Source organism: Lissotriton vulgaris, chromosome 3_1 (genome assembly GCF_964263255.1).
Source record: "Lissotriton vulgaris chromosome 3_1, aLisVul1.2, whole genome shotgun sequence".
NCBI lineage: Eukaryota > Metazoa > Chordata > Amphibia > Caudata > Salamandridae > Lissotriton > Lissotriton vulgaris.
This window is the reverse complement of record NC_141689.1, coordinates 1,348,026,898-1,348,047,857: the sequence shown is the minus strand read 5'-3', so window position 1 is coordinate 1,348,047,857 and position 20,960 is coordinate 1,348,026,898. Positions and strand designations below refer to the sequence as shown.

General features: G+C 48.5%; 1 protein-coding gene and 1 pseudogene across 5 annotated transcripts in view; one reads left to right on the top strand and one right to left on the bottom strand.

Moving 5' to 3' along the window:
• Positions 1 to 20,960, top strand: part of GAK (cyclin G associated kinase) — a 1,908,861-nt gene that overhangs the window by 174,061 nt on the left and 1,713,840 nt on the right. The window lies entirely within an intron of this gene.
• On the bottom strand, positions 4,542 to 6,384 carry LOC147727869 (L-threonine 3-dehydrogenase, mitochondrial pseudogene; annotated as a pseudogene). Its single transcript, XR_015309399.1, has one exon. The product of XR_015309399.1 is annotated as an L-threonine 3-dehydrogenase, mitochondrial pseudogene (transcript).

Here is a 20,960-nt window from a genome sequence, read left to right as displayed (position 1 = left end):
CTTCCTTGAGAAGGGCTGCCGCTTCCTCCTTTCGATCCTCAGGAAGCGCCGACAAGATGGGGGCCAGATCTGACCATATTTGCCTGTTGTAGCGGCCGAGCAGAGCCATCGCATTTGCCGCTTTGATGGTAGAGGCTGCCATGACCGCAAACCTCTTACCCGCTCCATCCATTCTCCTCCCTTCCTTGTCTGGTGGCACTAGTGACGTAGCCACCGGGTTTTTTGAGTTTCTTTGCGCCGCCTGTGTCACCACCGATTCCGGCCTGGGATGACCAATGAGGCAGGCTGCCGTAGATTCTGGAGCTCTGTATTTCTTTTCGATTCGCGGAACTGAAACCGCTATGGAGGCTGGTGTCTTTAGAATCTTGAGGCCCTCCTCCCATAAATGCGGGATAATAGGTATTGAGCGGAGTGACTTCTTGTTATCATCCTTGAAATCGTACAAGAAACAATCCGTTTCCTGTACGTCCACATCCAGACTGAATCTCTTGGCCGCCCTTTCCATGATATCATGGAAGCCTCCGATGTCCTGAGGAGGGGAGGTAGATTTGAGTGGTTCAGGCGATGCAGCTGAAGGCAAAACGTACTCGTCCCATTCCTTGCCCGAGGCATCATGGACTAGCTCTCCATCTTCGGGCTCTTCATCGTCATCAGAGTCCGTTAGGTCATCCCTGATAGTAACCACCTGCGGAGATTGAACTCCCCGATCTTGAGGGGCAGGTGCCTGTTTGGGTGTCTGTGTGGGAGGCGTGAGCGTAACTGGCTGCGATGAGTTCGCCTCCGGGAAGCGACGATAGTAGTCGTTCAGCATCAGTCTTAGGTCAGACACAAGGGTGAGGGGTATGGAAACTGTCTCCTGACGTTCTTCCTCCCGTGAGTCCTCGTGCTGCTCCTCTTCATCTTCATAGGCACCAGATTCCTGGAATGATTCGTATCTGGCAGATTGTGGCCTGTCCCTGAAGGAAAAGGTTTCCTCCTCATCCGTATCCTGGCTTTTTATTTGAAGCTGAGAGGGGCTGTAGGCAGCACCTGAGGACTCCTCTCCCTCCGAATCCTGCTCCAACAGCGATGTTGGCGGCAATGGAGAAATCTTTGTCCAAGAGGTGAATTCCGCGGACTTACTGATGGTAGCCGAACCTCTTGTCGACTGAAAAGAGCGTATGGAGATCATGGTCTTTGATTGAGGAGAACTGTAGGCTTTAGCTGTTGAAAGTAAGATTTTCGTCGCCGGAACCACCGTCGACGGGACCATCGTCGACGGAACCTCCGTCGACGGGATCATCGTCGACGGGACCATCGTCGACGGGACCTTCGTCGACGGGACCTTCGTCGACGGGACCTTCGTCGACGGGACCTTCGTCGACGGGACCTTCGTCGACGGGACCTTCGTCGACGGGACCCCCGTCGACATTCGAGACATCGAACCTGTCGTCGACGAAGTCGTCGTCGTCGTCATCGTCGACGGGCCTGACAGAGACATCTTACTCATCGATGTCGTTGCCGTAGACGTCGTGGTCGTCGACGCAGCCTTAGATGAAGCCGAAGATGACTGAATCGGAGGTTTCACCACAGACTTATGAGCAGAAACCATCGAACTGGTAGAAGGTGCAGATCCAGGACCTTTAAGACTAGACTGCTTCACCAGAGGAGTAATAGGAAGAGATGATGTCGATTTTTCTTCAGATTTACCCCTTTTAGGCTCCACTTTCTCCACAGAAACAGAGGCCTTCCTTTTCTTGGGAGTGGGGTGAGAAGATTCTTCCTCAGAATCTGTGCCTGGAGTGGCCTTCTTCTTCTGAAGCCACAACAGTAATCTTGCCTCCCTGTCACGCTTAGTTTTGTCAGAAAATTTTCTACAAAGCTTACAGGACTTCACCAGGTGATCAGGGTAGAGGCAATAAAGGCAGTCCTCATGTGGGTCCTCAGAGAAGAGTCTGGCCTTCCCACAGGATCTGCATGGCCTGAACAGCCTCTTCTTAGAGCTTTCAGCCATCTTAAGCAAAAAGAATACACACAATACCTCAAGGTAGAAGGCGGTAAACAGATTCCCAAAGGGTCAAAAGTTCACACAGGAAACAGAAGAAAACTGAGCAGAGCTCAGGGAGACTCCTTTCTCACACGAAGGCGGTTGGAAATCTGAGGCAGGAAGCTGCTGCTGGGGAGTGTGAGGGCAGGGCAGCAATTCTGATTGGCTAGCTTTTGGACCAAAACAAAGACATGGTCTGGTTACCAAATAATACAGCCCCTATGGGGATTCTCTATGCAGTTTTTCTTCTCTATGATACTGCTTGGTCATTCTGTTACCGTGAGACTCCCACCATGACGACGGGGAAGATACAAGCATGTGAATCTATGAAAGATGTAATACTGGAGAATTTAAATAACGAAACAAAATCAGAATCTGAATCTATAACCCTACAAACTATCACCCAAGGAATCAATCCTACAGGAAACGAGAGAATAACCAGCTTACCCGCTAAAAATGATAATGAAAATGGATCATAGTCAGTAGCAGCTGAACAAGAGATATCAACCATCAGGCAAAACCTCATGGCCCATATTTGTTTGGAAACCTCCATCACCAGAAAGGAAGGTAATACTAAATCAAAGGGATACAACCAAAGGAAATCAGGGCTCTGGGTAATTACCAAAGAAGCAGTTAGAACAAGATGTTCCCGCAGGTCGGAAGGCGAGGACGTACTACTGCTGCAGCAGCAACGTTCAAACACACCAGGGGTCAATGAAGAAAACAAAATAGTGATACCTCTTGAAACATAGTTTGGGTGTAACTTTGATACCCTAAACAAGAGGTACAATCATTAAACTGGTAAAGGAATTACGGGAAATAGCTTATATCAATTCTTCCAATTTGTTATCGATTGAATTTAAACCACATCCATCCATGACTAAGAGAGGTAACAGTAACAACTTGGTCTTCACCGGAAATGACTCATCAGCAACAGTTTAAGGCTTGGGGCAATAGAACTACAAAGTATAGAGACCCCATGCTACCCCGGACCGCTTCTCCCCAAAAAGGAAAGTGAGGGATCCTTACTGAGTGGCGCCATAGGAGCAGCAAAAAATCAGAAAGCCTTTGAGAACTTAACAATTACAAGGCCCCTGACAACAGCCCCACTCGAAAGGAGTATAGATGAATTTAACACAACCAAACAAGTGATCAAAGACAATAGGATGGGATGGGGCCTCAGACGTCGTTATAACTCTCAATCCTGATGAACCAAAGCACCACAAGAAATCCAAAAAGTCCCCAACATTTGCTCTTGGAATACCCACGGCCTAGAAAATCTTATAGGAAACCCCGGTGCATTGGAATTCCTGCAAGCACACAATATCATCTTAGCCCAAGAAACGTGGAGCATAACTCCCAACAATATTATAGGCTTTACTGACCATCATGAGCCAGCAATAAAATCAGCAAAATTTAGACACCCAAAGGGCGGTTTGTCCTCTTATTTCTCGACCAAATTGGATTGGGCACTAGAAAAACTAACCATAGGGACAAATTGGGTTCTTGTAACCAAGCTGGAACAGCACAAAAATGATGGGACTGTAACAATACTAATACTACTTAATGTCTACATCCATCCAAACAAGGAGACAAAAGACGACCAAATGAACACGTTGTTCAGAATAATAAAATCACTACAAAGGCTGTATTGTCATGCACAGGTCATCATCTCCGGTGACCTTAATATCAATTTATGTATTACCCCAGGGAATATGAATAAAAAGGGAAACCACTTCAGATGACAACTTCAAACATAACAACGGATTCATCCCAATGGGAATACAAAAGAAGACTCACCAGCGTCAATGACTTTTTTTTTTGTCACTTACTTGAGTGTACATTTATTGCAATCTTTGTTTTAAGCTGTACCCACACATTTCTGTACATTGTGTCACATTACATTGTTAAATGCTGACTGAGAACAGAGAAGCACTGGGTCAGCACTTTCACCTCCAGGCCAGACAGACAATCATGCTTTCCAGTCCCTGCACACATTGTTTGATGGGAGGCCAGCACAAAGTTCTCCACTGGCGGAGAGCGAAGTGGGCTTTAGATCTGCTCGCCACCCCCTAGCATTGGGGACCAATGGACGCTGCCAACCGCCATCATGTCCCATTCATTTAATGAGCCATTCGCAGCAGTAGGTGCATAATCTATAGCACGCAATTCTGTCTTGCTTCTACACTCTGCCAATGCATTAACAGCATCTCCAGCCTTTGGAACCAGATACATACAGAGTGAGCTACCTTCATGTTTTGGGAAGCCTCAACGAAACACTCAACATCAATAGTTACATTAACAGTGGCTGCTAGTTAACTTGCCTCAAGTAAGATGGCTTCCAAGAACGCACTCCATCTTTTACAGGACAGCTGTAGGATGACACCATACTGTCAGCAGCACACCTTATCAATGCGAGTTATTTTACCTGAAACATTAGTACACATGGACATTGTCAACCAGACACCACCCGATACCAAATGAAGCACATTGATTGGTGGGTGTTTGTGCAGCGTTATATATACATTGACATTCTAGCAGAATCAGAAAATTTCTTTAAAAAAAAAAAATTCTGATGTAGCCTCCTGGTCCTCCTTTCACTGAGCAGGGTCCAATGTACAATTCTGTTGACCCATGCGAGTCTGGAGTCCGTGTTAAGTAAGTTCAGCATGATCGTCACAAGCTCGATAAGGTCGTACTTGTGTTTCCAGCCCCAGTCTTTGGGAGCATTGCTGTCATCAAAGTCCATTGGCCAGCTGTCAGCAATGCCTTGTCTGACAGGATCAACGCTGTACGACACTTTGAGTTCAGGCATGTGTTTCCGAACCTTCAGCCAGCTGTTCAGGGGTAAAACTCATAGCATCAATGTTATAAGTCCTCATACTAAGAGCTATTGCAGGGGCCTCTAAAACCTCCAGAGTAGCTCTCAAGCAGTCGCCAATGTACATCGTTGGTAGACGCATGTCTGGCTTCAGGTTACAGTCAAACTCTCCAGTCTTCATTGCATCATGGAATATCCACTGTGTCTGCAGAGATTATTCCAGGATATCTTAGACACCGAAAGTCCAATCCATACCTATAGTGGTAGTTCTCTCCCATGAGTTCTGCGTGGACCTTAGACACACCATAGATGGTCTGTGGCCGCTGGATCCAATATCAGGGGTTGGGTTGCGTGGAGAGGTAGGTCTAAATGCTCCTATCGTACTGGGTACAAACAGGCACAGACTGTGTTCTGCAGCAATATCTAGAATATTGTGCAAACCGGTTATATTGACAGCTCTGGCCAAGGGAACATTTGCTTCTCCAACAGCACTGAGCAAGGCACTGTAATGGATGAGCCATGTGATGCGATTATTCACAATAATTTCTTGCAGGTTCTTGTAGTACAAAATATATGAATAGATGACCGGACCACTGTAGAAGACACTATTAGGGGGCTTTCGGATATCAGACCGGTTAACACCCGGGGGGGGGGGGGGGGGTCTGTTTTGGTGAAAGACACCAAATGGAAACTGTCATCGGATGTAATCTGACGAGATGAGACACCAATAAACCGGACTGGCACCACAGAGGCCCGACACCCGCAGCATGGGCTCTGTAGCACATCCTTTGCCGCTCTTGTTAAAGTCTGGATAACTGGCATGGTGGATATCAAAGTCTTGGCTTCCGAAAGACAGCTGGCAATGGCGTTTTTAAGTGGGTCTAAAAGCTCGAAAATCGATCATACCTTAGTGAGTGAATCTGTAGCACGACAGACGCAAAAATCTCACATTGTACCACGCATAGAAAGCGATCATATGCCACAATTATTGCAATTTGAGCCATTTACAGCCAGGCTGACAGCAACAAAAAATCTACTCAAGCCTACAAATGAAAAAGGCTGAAATGGCGTGGAATAGGGATTGAAAAGGTGATGGCAGAAGTATACCGCCAAGCGGGCACAAGCAAAGAAAGTTCAGAGGAATCTGCAAGCTCAGATCCACCGCAAGCCAGGGAGGGAGAAATATTAAGAGTGCGGGAGAATCTAACGGGAACCATAATGGAATGCTTTGCGGATAACTAGTCAGTATTCCGCTAGGCACCATAGGAAGAACACACGGACAAGCAGTCACCATCCCAGGTTCAATCACGAATTACGTGAGCAAAAAAGCCTAATAGTGCGCAAAAGAAGAGCGGTCTCAAACCAGTTAAAAATGGGGGGAAAACCCACCAGAAGCAAGCTTAAAAATTTAAGAAAATAATATAAGAAAAACTGTTGAGCAGCCAAATCTAGTTATCAAGTCGCAATATGGAATAAACTCCTTCTGGCTAGTAAACAACGGAACGGAAAACACTTCTGGTATCAGATAAATTCACTGACACTCAAAACAGGAATCAAAACTCTGGGATAAATGAGGAAGCATTGGTAGCTCACATATTGAGTATGTACAAATAACCAAAGCTCAAATCAACTCCAATCAGTCCGAAAAAAAGGACAGCAGGAGGCGCAGGGAACAAAATATGCAGATTCTCCCTGGGTGCATCAATGTGAATAATAAACCCATTGCCCCGAAATGTAAAAATTCTGACAAATTAATGGAAGTCAATCAAAATCATAAAGAAACTAAATTCAGAGGGCGCACCAGGACCCAATAGAATCCCCAATGCCCTTTTGTTGGACCCGGCCTCATGGCATGGTCCTCTCTGATCCCCCGCAACCCAAGGACTACCGGTGGGCCTGACCCCAGCCCGCCTAGAACTGTACACGACCCCTCTACCCTGGACCTGAGCCGATCTCCAGACCCTGTGCCTGCCACCGTGCAAGTGACCATCAGACTCCATGTTTGGCCACACCGGCCGCCTTCTTCCCTTTCGGCAGCTCGTGGCCGACCCTGGCCGCAGACAGGCGTGCGCGTCCGGCGCGCCCGGACCCGCCCGGGGGGCGAAGGACCCACCAAGTACCCGAAACCAAGACTTCAATCACACCTCCGGCCTCCTCCCGAGGAACTGGTTCCCCTCACACCTCTGAACTATCCCTGGGGCTAGTTTTGTTCACACGTTTGGCCTCCTAGCGAGCTGGCTCCAAACCTTGATGGGCGTCTGGGAGTCCCTGGACGCACGGTCCAAAGTATCAAAGAACCAGCCGCCCAGACAATCGGCCGCCTGGCCCTCGGACCACCGGCCTCCTGCCTCTGAGGGTCCGGACATCAATGGGCCCCTGAACTATAAGACAGCCTGCCTCCCATCCAGCCGGCAGTTGTATCCTGGACAAGAAAGCCCCGCTGATCTGATCGCGGCTGACCTTGAGGAGAACAGACTCTGACCCGCCGAGCCCTGCTGACGCTGTCGCGGCTCATCCTCGAAGCTATGGAACTGAACCACCGAGCCCTGCTGACGCTGTTGCGGCTCCCTCTCGAAGAGTAAGACTTGATCCATCGGAGCCCTGCTGACCTCGTCGCGGCCCAATCTTGAGAACGAGAGACCCTGGCTACCATTCCGAGCCCTGCTGACGCTGTTGCGGCTCCTCCTGAACTACGAGCACTACGGTGCACTCCGGATCGAGCCCTGCTGACCTCGTCGCGGCTGGATGAGTCCCCTGGTCCGGCTGGACCATCAACGCTACCCTCACGACAACCTCGAACCGAAGTGAGTAGGACAGCAAGTACCATCGCCAGCCTCCATACCCCCCAGTTCGAGGATTGAGAACTGTGCGCAGGGTACGCTACGTACTGGCCGGCCCTTTGAGACTGTCCCGCTTCCCCGTTCCCTTGTGTTACGAGACTTTCACGATCCCTCGATCGCTGTATATTGCTACCCTTTTTACCTTGATAAAGTTCATACTTGATAAAGATTCACGGTGTGGTGTCCGTTCGTAAGTGTGGTGTACCGACAGTGTGTACGATCAGTCCTCCCCGGCGGGGACCATCCCTCGATAAGACTCGGCAGGACTCTTGGGAGAGGAGGGTCTCGGGTGGTTAGGAGAGCAGTCTTGACCCCTGGGGTCACCCCCTTCCAACACCTTTTCAAGGGAGAAGCTTCATATTGGGCCCATTACTTTACCCCACTCTTCAATGAGTTGTTTAAGACAAACGGAGGGGAAGTATTATCCAGCCAATTTTTAAATGGGGAAACTCAACAAAGCCGATGAACTACTGATTAATCGCTTTAACTGATGTGGAAGCAAAGTTATACACAAGTTGCTTGCTAACCCAACTAAAAAAATGGTAAGATGATTACAACTGCATCCCAAGATCTCAAGCAGGGTTTTGGGCTGGAGCAGGCACCTTACCAAACTTAACAGCATTAACATTGTTAGCCGAAAAAGCTAAATTTAAGAACACCTGCCTGTTCGTCTGTTTTGTATGGCTAGCGGATGCCAAAAACAATAAATACTTATGGCATATACAGGAGAAGAAAGTCTAATCAGTCGCCTCCTACAAATTCCATCACATGGACAGTTCATCAGATTGCGGGACCAATTTTAAGTTTCCGAAAATGAAACTAAACGGAAAAAAATGTTAAAACGAAGTCTTGTTAATAAAAATTTCTCGTAGTTTGTTAAGAAGTACGTCAAATATGCTTGTATGCCTTTGCAAGATTGTTGTGCACAGATTTTTTCGTTGGATGGTTTTAAGATCTCAGTTTGATTCCGTAACTCCCTCAGGTGACCCAGACACATTGATTTTAATTGTTTCCTGGAAATATCTTCTATCGAAGCAGGATCTTCGAAGTAGGACTTGTGGTCCAGGTCTTTGAAGAAGTTCCATATGTAGGTCAACCAAGGAATTTTTCGCCAGTTTGTCAAGGCTAAGGGAGCGAGTTAGATGGCATTCAGGGTTGGTCCATATTCGATGCCACAGTAAAATTGGTTGGCAGCGAATAGTGTCAACAATATATTCCATACCAAGCTCACAATGCGAGGCTAGTATCGGGGAACTTTGAGGGAGGGCTAAGATATATTTAATAAAGCCATTCTCCGTTACTTGTAGTTGATCTATGCGTCCATGACCTCAAACGCCAGCTCCATAGGTAGCCACGCTATGGCACTTTGCGTAATATATGGTCAGAAGTTCGGGTGGCGCTGGTTTCCCCAGTTTCCTCGAGAAAGAAATCAATGCCGATGTTGCCCGCCGAAAGTGAAGGTTTCTGGCGTTGATTGCCTGGCGCCAGTTCACCGCATCATTCACTAGGATTCCCAGGTAGGGGTAGACTGAGGTTTTTTCCAGCTTCATTTTATCCACCATTATCGGTTTAGGGTTTTTAACCCTAGGACCAATGTGCATTATGAAAGTTTTCTTTATGTTTATTTTGAGGCCGAGTGAGTCCATAAATGTGGCATATTTGTTAGTTTGTATCTGGAGTTGGTTCAGGGTCCGTGCTAAGATAACTGAATCATCAGCGTATAGCAGTGTGGGTATCGGGCGGTGGTTTATCTGGGGTAAGTCCTGGCTCCCTTCCAACATAGCCTGCTCAAGCCCGTTTGTGTAAAGGTTGAACAGGAAGGGAGCCAGTACACATCCCTGTCTTACTCCCTTCGTTATTTGAAATGAGCGGGACAGCTCACCACTGGTACCAAATCTTACTCGCCCTGCAGCATTAGAATAGAGTTCACGTAGGAAGGCTATTAATGGGGGGTCCACTCCAAGGTCACTTAATATTTGCCAGAGTTTTGCATGTTGGACGCAGTCAAATGCCGCACTTAGGTCGACATAGACAAGGAAGATGTTACCTCCTTTGGCGCCAACATATTTCCCTGCCAAAAGGACAAGATTAAGGGCCTGTTCCACAGGCCCAAGCCCCTTCTGGAAGCCGTATTGTAGGTCGGTTATGATGTTGTTCTCCCGGGCCCAAGATTGTAACCGGTCCAGGAGCACTCGACCCGCGATCTTACCCATGGAGTCCAGAAGGGAGATTGGTCTGTAGCAAGCTGGGTCGTTGCGGTCGCCTTTTTTAAACATGGGTAAAAGGATTGATGTCGACCATGATTGGAAAAGCCCGACCGAGGTTACAGCTGACATAACCCGAGTGATTAGCTGTGACCAAAAGTCTACATTGTGGAGAAAGATGTTATGTTATGTTAAATTAATTTGTAGAGCGCACTAACACCATTAGGTTCCTTGGCGCTGTTTGGAGAGAGCAGAGAGAGACAGGGCTAACATAACAATAAATAAGAATTTAATTGTAGGCTTCAGTGAAGAGGTGAGTTTTGAGGGAGGATCTGAAACTGGAATAGGGGGAGGATAGCCTGAGCGGAAGAGGTAAAGAATTCCAAAAGGACGGGGCTAGGAAGGAAAACCTAAGGCCACCGTGTTTCTTCCGCTTGAATCTGGGAACAGATAAAAGGGCCATATGGGAGGACCGGAGGGTGCGGGAGGGGACATAGGGATGAAGCAGAGAAGAAAGGAAAACGGGGCCCTGACCAGAGAGGGATTTGAAGATGATACAACCCAGCTTGAATTTGCAACGAGCAGAGACCGGGAGCCAGTGGAGATCCTTTAAAAGCGGTTGGACATGTTGATCTCTCGGCTGATGATAAATCAGACGGGCGGCCTGGTTTTGAATCAGCTGGAGTCTCCTAAGTTGGTAAACAGGGATGCCTACATATAATACGTTCGCGTAGTCAAGCCTAGACATGACTAACGCAAGTAAGGCCAAAGTGAGGGCATCGGTGGTAAGTAGGCGAGAGATCTTGCGTATCTTCCTGAGCTGAAAATGACTAGAGGAGACTACGGCACTAATCTGGGGTGTCATCGATAGATCGTTGCTGATGACAACACCCAGACTTTTTGCTGAATTGACAGGACAAGGCGGGGTACCCAAGCTGGTCGGCCAGAAAGAGGGATGCCAGGGATTGGAGGGTCCCCCGACAAGCACCAGCTCGGTCTTGTCGGGGTTAAGTTTCAGGTGGTTTGTGCCCATCCAATCACTGATGAAACAAAGGGTATTTTGAAAGGTAGAGATGGATTCGGACCCGGAGTCAATGGTGAAGACCAATTGAATGTCATCCGCATAGTTAAATGCGGAGACATTGAAACGGTGAAGGGAACGGATTAACGGGGCCAAATATAAATTAAAAAGAAGAGGGGAAAGGGAAGAGCCCTGAGGGACACCACAGGTCAGCTCGACTTGAGAGGCGGAGAACTGAGACAGCCTGACGGCCTGGTGGCGGTGGGTCAGGAAAGAGCGCACCCAGTCCAGGGCAGTGCCCTGGATGCCAGCCTCTCTGACACGGTCGACCAGGATGTCATGGTCGACCGTGTCAAAGGCGGCTGACAGATCCAAAAGGACCAGGGCCTGACAGATGTTAGTGTCGGCGCCCCTGCGAAGTTCGTCCATCACAGAGAGGATGACTGCTTCTGTGGAATGTGCTGGTCTAAATCCAGCCTGCTGGGGGTCCAAAACACAGGAGTCTTCCACAAAAGAGGTAAGGGTTTGGGTAACGTGAGACTCCAAAACCTTACTGAGGAAGGGGAGGAGAGAAATTGGGCGATAGTTGCTCATGTTGGACTGGTCAGCCGTGGGTTTTTTCAAGATAGCGACCACTTCTGCGCGTTTAAAGGATCCTGGGACCACCCCCGTAGTCAAGGAGTTATTTAGAAGAGCTAAAGGGGGGTCCGGGCATGAAGTGAAGGCTTCTCGTAGGGCCGACGGGGGGCAACAATCGCTAGGAGATCCGGAGGAGACTTTAAACAGAAGGGAAAGGAATTTGTCTTCAGAAATGAGTGGGAGCTGGGTGAGGGTGTCAGTGCAATGGGGAAGGAAAGGAATGGGAGGAGGGGAAACTGAAGAGACGTGGACAGAAATGCTGGTTTTAATTTTGACAATTTTGTCCACAAAGAATTGATTCAGAGAATCACACAATAGCTGGGAAGGGAGAGGAGCGATGGTGACTCTCGCCGGATTCGATAATTCCTCAACAATAGAAAAGATGTCTTTGGACTTGTTGATGGAATTCAAGATCTTATTGGAGAAATAACAAGATTTAGCCCTGGCTATGGCAGACTTGTATTCTCTCAGCTGAGAGGAGAAGACCGTTTTAGTCTGTGAAGAATAGTCTCGACGCCAGCGTCTTTCGGCCTGACGAAGACTACGTTTCAGTGCCTTAAGTTCCTCGGTGAACCACCTATGTGCGTCATGATTTCGCCGCGTTTTAACAGGTTTTAAAGGTGCCACCGAGTCAGAGGCGGAGACCAGCCAGTGGACAAGATTGTCGGACTGAGAGTCAATAGAGATAAAGGGTTCCATAGTAGAGGGAGCAGATGAACTCAGGAGGGAGGTGAATTTGTTGATGTCAGCCTTGTTCCAATTGCGTGCCAGAAAGTTGGAATCTCGGGCAACACTAACCGGAGCAGGCTTAGCAAGGGAAAAGGTGATGAGTGAATGATCCGACCAAAGACAGGGAAGAACAAGGGGGATGGAGATATCTAGAGAAGAGGTCCATACCTGATCCAGGATATGACCTTTGGTGTGCGTGGGTGTGTGTATATGCTGGGTGCAATTAAAACCCAGCATAAGCTCAGAAAAGGCGAGGGAATCAGAGGTTTCGTGAGGGTCGGATGGCCAATAATTAAAGTCGCCCAGGACCAAAACATTGGTGTTATTAATGGTCAGCTGCGAGATAAGCTCGCCGAACTGGACGGAGAAATTTGGCATGGATTGGGGAGGGCGGTAGACTAGGACACATACTAGAGATGAGCCGGGTTGCTCCAACCTGAGTGCCAGACAGTCAACCATGGAAATACTAATAGTAGGCACCATGGAAAACCGGATTGGGTGCCTAATGATGGCTGCAACCCCACCGCCCACTTTACCAGAGGGGCGGTTAGCTTGTAGAATATAATATCCGGGGGGAATAGCCACCAGGATATCAGGAGTGGAATCATCTGTGAGCCAGGTCTCGGTCAGGAATAGGATATCAGGCTGTTCCGATCCTAAAAGATAAAAGATGTCAGATTGGTGGCCGACCAGAGACCGGGTGTTAAGGTACATCACAGATAAAGAAGGGTTGGGTCCTAGTCCCGGGATGGGAGGAGAGGATTTGGCGGAAGAGTCCGGGGGTGTATGGATAGGAGATGAAAGAATGATCTCAGGGAATATAGTCCTAGGAGCAGACAAACCGCAAACAGCGTGTTTGACGGAAGGCTCGGGGGGGGGGGAGAGCAGAACTATAAAGGGAGATGATAAGTGAACGGGGAAGAATAAGGCTAGGAACAAAGTGAGGTGCCCCGTGCCCGGCCTGCCGCGGACGGGCGCAGACGGGCTTAACTCAGGCGCAACTCCGGCGCGCCTACGTCGCGCCCGCTGCGCTCGTCCGCTGCGCTGACACATAGTGGCCGTTTAAATAGGGGCGGGACGAGGGAGGAGTATCAGGGGAGCTTGATGCAGAGGGAAGCCCAAACTAAGATGGCGCCCGCTGCGCTGGGGACCCGCGATTTCAAACAGCCCCCAGCCAGCCGCTCCACTCTGCAAATGAAATCAGGAATTAGTAACCTGCACAACTTTGAGGTAGGGTTATTAAACAGTATTAAAAGCAGTGTGCTAAAAAAGACGCCACCGCTCGTAGTCAGCGGGGCGAGATACCACAAATGTCACAAGAGGCTCTCTCTCACTCTCAGCTCTCTAATGTCCATTGGAACTCCATCAGGGCCAGGAGCCTTGCCAGATTTAGATGCCCTGATTGCTTTGATAACTTCGCTGAGGTGGAAATTAATATTTATCGGGTAGATGTTGTTTCCCGATAAATGGACCTCATTTGTTACTGAACCGTTAACTACTGCAAAGTCCAGAGGTGGGCCAAAGATTTTTGAGAAATGGGTGACCCAATCTTCTTCGGTTACTGCCACATCTAGGTGTTGGGTTTCTGTGCTGTTGGCCAAGAATGGAGATCTTATGACTTGCCAGAATAAGGTGCTGTCCTTTCTTTGGGTGCTGTCGTGCAGTTGTGACCATAGTTCTTGTTTGATTTGTTTTTTACGTTCCCGTCTGGCAGAATTATATGCTTTTCTTAGGTTAGAAATTTCCAGGGGGTCTCTCGTGGGTCTGTGTAAGGCTTCTTTAAGAGTTGAAAGTGCCTTCCGACAAGCGGTGTCAAACCATCTCGTGGTAGGGGGCTTGTTGTTCTTTTTTAGCTTGACAAATAGTTCATTCCTTATTGTTTCTTGGATGCTTTGGAAACTACTAACAATTATTTGAGGTGACGTCTCCAAAGACATGCATTCAGATATCCAGTGTTTGGATTTTTCAAGGACCCTCTGCGTCGTCTCTTCCGGGTCGATCTTAGCCCATTTAACCGTGTAGCCATTCAGTTTGCTCATGGTAAGTGATTGCTGATTTAAAAGGCTCGGCTTTGCAGTGGCCGTTTACCAGTTTGATGATGATTCTTACGCTGAGTGGGTAGTGGTCACTCGTTGCGTTAGACCCAGTTTCAAAGTTTGCTAATTGCCCTTAAAGTGAATGGGAGGCTATTATGTAGTCTATGGTTGTTGAGTAGCCTCTTCCATGAAAGGTTGGTAGAAAATCCTGCTGCGTGTCTACTAATTCGTTCACAAAATCCAAATCTAAGGAAAATATAATGTCATTCAGTTTACTTCCACATGTCGAATGCACAAAGTGGGGTATGGGGCTGCCAAGTTCGTTTTGCAGCCCACAAATTTCTCTTTTATGATTTGGGCACAGAGGGAGATTGAAATCGCCACCCCAGATTAGGTGTGTTGTAGTTTTGGTGTTATCATTTTGCAATGTTGTTAGGAATGTGGCAATCTCTACTAAATTTGACCAACAATCCGAGGTGCCAGAGTTGTTCTAATAATTGGTAAAAATATAGGTGTTACCATTAGTGGTGATTATCTGCATAATTTGGTATGTTGAAGACTCTTTTAACAGTTTCGATATAAAGGGAAGAGTATTGGCGACATAGATCATAAGCCCCCCCTTTGGTCTGCCCATATTTCCCTGCACTGCTGGGGTGAAGAAAGTTTTATATCCCATTAGATGTATTGGGGTAGTGCACCATGTTTCTTGTAGGCAGAGTATCTGGTGTTCCCTGGCTGTGTCAAGCCATAGCTCTGATGTTATTTTTGAAGACAGACCTGCGACGTTCCAATATGTGATGGAAAGACTCAGATTGGTAGGTTTTGGGGATACGTGAGGGAGAGGTATTTGCATCGGGGCAGTCACTATCGGGGTGTCTGTTGAGTACTCTATCTGGGTCTGTGAGGGATTGATGGGATCTCTTAAAGTTTTTGGTTGATGAGAGTATGAGTCGGGCCCAATCCCAGAGGGGTCAGTGGATATGATATGCATAGCATTAGTAGGATTGCAGGAGACATTAGTGGTAGTCTCCGACGTTTGGTTTGCGTGGATATGGGGAACAGTTTTAGGTGACACTCGCTGCTGGCTTAGATTTACTGGTGGGTATGTAATGTTGATGTTTTTACTCTTTGATTCAGACCAGAACGGTCAATCGACCATCTCTAGGCAGTCGAAGCGATTTTGTGTTGGAAAGCCCTGCCAACCTTCGTATGATTGGTAGGGTCTGTCCTGCCAGTACTGCCTTGGCCAATCTCTAGATATGTTTCTGTTTCCATAGTCATAGGTATACCCCACCTGCTTCCACTGATCACTTTGGGGCTGGTGTCAGTTCCAGGTTGGGGTATAGTGATGTTGTTTCGTTGGAGGATAAAAGAAAGAAAGATGACGAGCATCAATTCCACCTTTTTTCTCCAGCGAGGGCCAAGCGCAAATATAATCCACAGTGGAAGGGTCTCTACATGTTACGATGATGCAGTCACCGCGGGTCGACTTTGGTGCTTTACCTACCCATACTACCCTGCGGACTGTGGAGATCCCTCCTGAATGATGGGGTTCTAATGGCCTGTTGATGCTTAGCCATTGCATGACCTTGTTTTTGAGTGACCAGGCAGTTTCTGCTGTATCTTCTGTTAATTCAGGTACACCAGTGAGTACGATTGTGTATGGCGTGGCCTCTGGGGGCAGATGGACTGGACGCCTGGCTCCTGGTATGTTTTTTGGGGTCTTTTTGGGTGACAACTGGGAAGGGACCGTTGGTTTAGATGGTAAAGGTGTTGACTTTTTAATGGAGTGAGTTGCATTTGGATTTCCTGTTGCGGCCCCTGTGGTACCTGGGATTACCGGGCCTATGCTAGGTGAATGCTGATTAGACACGACAGTTGTTTTACCCTGTTGTGCTCGAGGCGTTGCATTTTGCAGATTTTTCTTTGAAACATTTTGTTTTGGATTTTGTAGGGGTGGGATAGTCGGAGTTGATTGTTTTGTTACTTTGGGTGGTTGTGGTTGGAGAGATGTTTTTGAGGGCTGGATCACATTTCGCGGCCCTTTTTTTACAGGATGTGCGTTCGTATCGAGGAGTGTGGCGGAAAGAATTGCCAATTGGGCTTCAAGATTCCTGATACTTAATTGTATAGGTTTCAAATGCTGAACCAAGAGGTCTTTAGTTGCAGTTAGTATTTGTGAGGTGGTTTTACATGTTCTGCAGGGGTTATCTGTAACCTCGTTGGGGGTGATAGGAAGCAAGAGGTTGGTTTCTGGAGGGATTGTTGTAATTAGCTGCACAGATTGTGTTGTATGATTTAGTGGTTCCCTCCCCGGCTCCGTCTCGTGACCCGGGAAAGAAGCCATAGCTGCTGGAATGTCAGTGGGGTTTGTGCTACCTAGTTTTGGGATGGCTCCTTCTCTTTCCCCTCGAAGGTAAGTATCTATGTTGGTGTGGGATCCTTCGAATGTTTGACAGGCTACTAAATCGGGAGATGCCTCTAAGTTATCTGATGTTGATAAGTCAGACTCAAGTTGAGTTACAGATAAATCAACTGTGGACGGGACTGTATTGATGTCAGGAACAGTCACAGTCACGGAAAGAGAAGAGTTTGGGAAGGTTTGGTGAATGGGAGAAACTGTGGTTGCTAGAGTGCCCAAAGACGATCGCTTTGCATTCATAAGGTCCAGTGACACTCTTTTTTCAAGAAGAGAGATACTCTGGTTGATTACCTCATGTGTCCGTGAGATAAATAGATCGATCGGTCCGGTTATTTGAGCTACCTCTTGGGCATTCTTAGATTTGGTCTTGGCGTTACTTCTGGTTTTAGTAGGCATGGTACGAGTATGCTGCAGGGAAATAGGCTCTGAGATGAATGAATTTGATAGCTGTTGAAACCAGAGCCAAAGGGGGTGGCCCGGTCCGGTCTCTACCGGTCACTAACGGGCAACAACGGGCCCGCCCTTGGCCCGGGCTTCGCCCCGGGCTGCGACCCGCGCGCGTCCTGCGATGTGCGTTAATGCCCTTGTTTAAGTCTCTGTAAGGTGAGAGGGGGCGTGGCACTGGGAGGGGGCGCGGCTCACGCGGGAAGAGGCAGCAGCTGATGGAATTGAACGCTGTACCTCGCCGTCCCGGGGCCGCGCCTCTCGCCTCCTCTGCGGCCTCGCAGGTGGTTTTCCTCCTCTTCACCAAGGGCACAAGGGCTAGAGCACTGGAGAAATGACTAGCTACTCCTGTAGCGGCAGGCAAGAGTTTCTGGCGAAAACCTCAGAGCGAGCGGCTCCCGCGAAGCGGGGGCCGCGAGAGGTTATGAGCAGCTTGGTAGGGGCGGGCACTGGGAGGGGGTGCGGCTCACGCGGAAAGAGGCAACAGCTGATGGAATTCAACGATGTACCTCGCAGTCCCGGGGCTGCGCCTCTCGCCTCCTCTGCGGCCTCGCAGGTGGTTTTCCTCCTCTTCACCAAGGGCACAAGGGCTAGAGCACTGGAGAAATGACGAGCTACTCCTGTAGCGGCAGGCAAGAGTTTCTGGCGAAAACCTCAGAGCGAGCGGCACCGTTACATATAGACCCATATTAACCCACAAGTCACTCCTATGGCAGGCCTTGACAGTCCTGGGGGCACATTGCTTGGTTTTGTGTGAGAGGGTGCCCTAGCATGAGCTGAGCCCCTCTGCAGCTTTCGGAAATTTCTCCTTATGGCTGTTCTATGATATAGCCATACCATATTTATTTATCGCGGTTAATGTTAACTTTGGTTTGGATTTATTAAAACATGTCGTGTTTGGTGTCAAACACTTAAAAATACTACCCCTCCCCCCCTCCAGTCCTGGCGGCGGGGGTAGCTTTCCACCCTTCTAGAGGGAGAAGACATGTACACACTGGTAAACCCTGCAGAAGTCAAACAGAGCCCCAGCATCACAAAATGGATGCTGCTGCAACAGACCAAGTCTGACCTGCTGCTGGATGAAATTCTGGCAGGGGAGGCCTGGACAACAGGTTTCCTGTCCAAGGAGGTGCCAGCACCTCCCCAGAAATGCTTTAGTGTATTGGGGCAGGGTGGGTTGCATTCAGTAAATGCTTTTCAGACACTGCCTGGGGCACACAGGGTGCTCTATGCATTTCCCAGTTCAAACCGGTTGCTGGGGCACTCAGCCCCAGCTCTGGTGAGAAACTGGACAAAGGGGAAGAGGTGTAACCACCCCCTCCCCAGGTCCACCCATAGGTGGGGCCATAGTTAGTCCATCCCCTATTTTTACTATAAGATTAGAACCCCAGTCCCTAGAACTTTAGATTACCCTGGACGAAACTCTGCAACATATATTTTGGACCTTCGACATTCCATATCGACTGGAAGACAGAAGAAATCTCCCTTGTGGTCAAGGAGTAACCACCGTGTTCAAATAGGCACCAACTGCATCTTTGCCGGTCTGCATTGTTGAGGCTCCCGCCGGATCCTGAAGACTCTGCGACACAGGACACGGACTTCCAGACATCTGACGCTGGCCTGCGCTCCCAGCAAAGCTGAGACCTGTGGCGGACACGAGAGACGTGGAACCGGAACTCCTCGACATCCTGCATTTTGCGAGTTGCACCTACTTCCCGAGGTATCCCGAAGTTGTGCTTTGGGGTGCTTGAAGAAACAGCCCCTAGCACCATTTGCACTGAAGATCAGAGGCCCACTTTGTGCATTTCAGCTCGACACGTCTTCGCGTTTACTAGTCCGTTGGCTAGTGAGCCCCCAAGAAGACTAACTTTCAATGTAATTTGCTTTCCTGGTTGCTCCAGGCTTGCTCCAACTTTTCCCCAAAGGAGAAGTTCCTCAGACCTTGCTGGTCTGCACCAAAGCCAATCTCGACATCTTGCGTGGATTGCGTTTGCCAAGGCTTTTTGGGTCCAGTCCGGATACAGACACCGCAGTCAACTAGATCCTTCGTGGGACAGCTCGAATCCAGCTCCTGGTAGTCGTCGACGCCTCCTGGTCCTCGTGGCTGAAGAGAACAGCTTCACTTTTTGCCCTGAAATCACCAGACATCTGGTGGCATCTTCCCATCGCCGCCCTGGTCACTGGCAAGTGGCCCAGACTCCGTCTCCTCTGCTTTCAGGTTCTTCAGATCTCCGATCCACCCTTTGATCCACCCGGACACGTTTCCTTTGGTCGCCTGCAGCACTTCTTCGCAGCTCTCCATTGGAATCGACGACGAACACCCGACACCAAAAGACACCTATGCACCAGGCTTCCGTGGGTGAGCTAACACGAGTACTCTGGTAGTACCGAGTGTATAGGCCCTCCAAGTTTCCTAGTCTAAAAGGGTTTCATCGTAGTTAACCTAGAGGTGTCCTTAATCTTTAAAATTGTAACTTGTTTGTTTCCCATAGAAAGTCAATGGTAACCCGCGGCTGTGTTTAGTCCCTGCACGCGTCTCCCGTGGGCCTCCTGCACCCTATCCTTTAGTGGTTCTAGACCGCCACAGTGATTCCACAGACCCTAGGCCTGCTTTCTATTTCTCATGTAGTTCTTGCACCAATATTTTAGTATATGGTTTGTGAGGCCCCTAGGGCAAAACGTATACTGTGCAACTTATCGGATGCTAATTAAGTTCCTTGTATTGTACTTTTACCTCTGACCTCATAAAGATTACAGAGGGGTTGTGTTTATAATAAATACATATATATTTGATATATACCTTGTGTGGTGTGCTCTCATTTGGTACTCAAGAGATTATAAATGGTAAAACGTGCTTAACTCGCCTCTAAGTCTTAGCCTGAAGGCTGCTCTTCACAGCTTCCACTAGGATAGCTTTCTATAAGGTTGACTTTACAACCATCATCAATAAGGGTCGATTGGACTGGTGCAAGGTGCCCACTAGAATAGTGAACATCATATACCAGGCCAACTTCTCACAAAGGCTTGTTGGGTCCAAACCGGATTCCGACGCTGCAGCACTCAACATCCTTTGTGGGAAAGCTTGAATCCAGCTCCTGGTCGTTGTTGACGCCTCCTGGTCCTCGTGGCTGAAGTCAAGCTTCACCTACTTCACTTGAAAGCACCCACCATTGGCTGGCATCTTCCTGTCGCCATCCTGGTCACTGGCTAGTGACCCAGACTCTGTCCCCTCTGCTTTTCAGGTTCTTCACATCTCTGATCCACCCTTGATCCACCCGGAAGCTTTTCCTCTGGTCGCCTGCAGCCCTTTTTGCAGCTCTCCATTGGAATCGACGACGAAACCCGACACGAAAAGACACCTATGCACCCGGCTTCCCTGGGTGAGGTAACACGAGTACTCCGGTGCTCCCTTAGGTCTTGACTGTCGAAGTGTCTAAGTCTAAAAGGGTTCCATCGTAGTTCACCCCTAAGTGTCCTTAATCTTTAAAATTGTAACTTGTTCGTTCTCCATAGAAAGTCAATTGTGATTCGCAGCTGTGTTTAAACACTGCAAGTGTCCCCCGTGGGTCTCCTGCTTCCCTGGGTGGTTCTTGGTTGCCCCAGCGGTTCTTCAGGCCCTAGGCCTTGCTTCTATCCCTCCTGTGGTTCTTATACCACTTTCTTAGTATATGGTTTGTGAGGCCCCTAGGGCAAAAATGTATACTGTGCTAATTTACTGTATGCTAATTAAGTCCTTGTATTGTACTTTGACCTCTAGCCTCATAATGAGACTAGAGGG